Source organism: Teleopsis dalmanni, chromosome 2 (assembly GCF_002237135.1).
Source record: "Teleopsis dalmanni isolate 2A chromosome 2, ASM223713v2, whole genome shotgun sequence".
NCBI classification, from domain to species: Eukaryota; Metazoa; Arthropoda; class Insecta; order Diptera; family Diopsidae; genus Teleopsis; species Teleopsis dalmanni.
This window is the reverse complement of record NC_051847.1, coordinates 61,194,198-61,194,862: the sequence shown is the minus strand read 5'-3', so window position 1 is coordinate 61,194,862 and position 665 is coordinate 61,194,198.

The window sequence follows — 665 nt, the reverse complement described above, 5'->3', positions numbered from 1 at the left end:
AATAGTTTGAAGTCGTTTTCAGTACAATTGGGCCACTTTACAAATTCAATTTCAATAGATTAAGATATGAGGAAAGTAAGTTCCTTGAACATACAAGGCTAATTTTAAACTCGTGCTTCTACTAAACGAATAAAGAGGTTTTTCGAACAGTAGTGAACTACAACAACAAAAAATTCCTTAAATATTATTAATTAAATTGATTAAATTGAATTAATTAAATTGAATTTTTGGCTGACCAAACAGTTGTTTCGAGTATTGCCATCAGTGGTCTTAGAAATAATTCTTGTATGTTATTATTCGCAAATAATTTTTTGTGACTGCAAGTATTAGGAAAGTAACATGATTTCTATAGTCATTCTTATGTATGGAACCTAATCTAGTAACGTAATACTGAGAAAGTCATGCTAATGTTACTACAGGTGTGGTACTGGCGGGACCAATATTTTATGAATATAAGTTGTAATTTATAATAATAGGTATAATAATAATTTATTATTATTATTAATCTATTTACAAATAAGAAAAGGGTGTTTATAGCTTCCTATTATATAGAAGGATATAATTTATATATTTATAGCTATTATATAGAAGAATCCCGCCTTAAGGACTCTAGCTAGGACTCTAATACGTAGATTTGTTTTTATAGCATAAAGAGTTTAAAGATG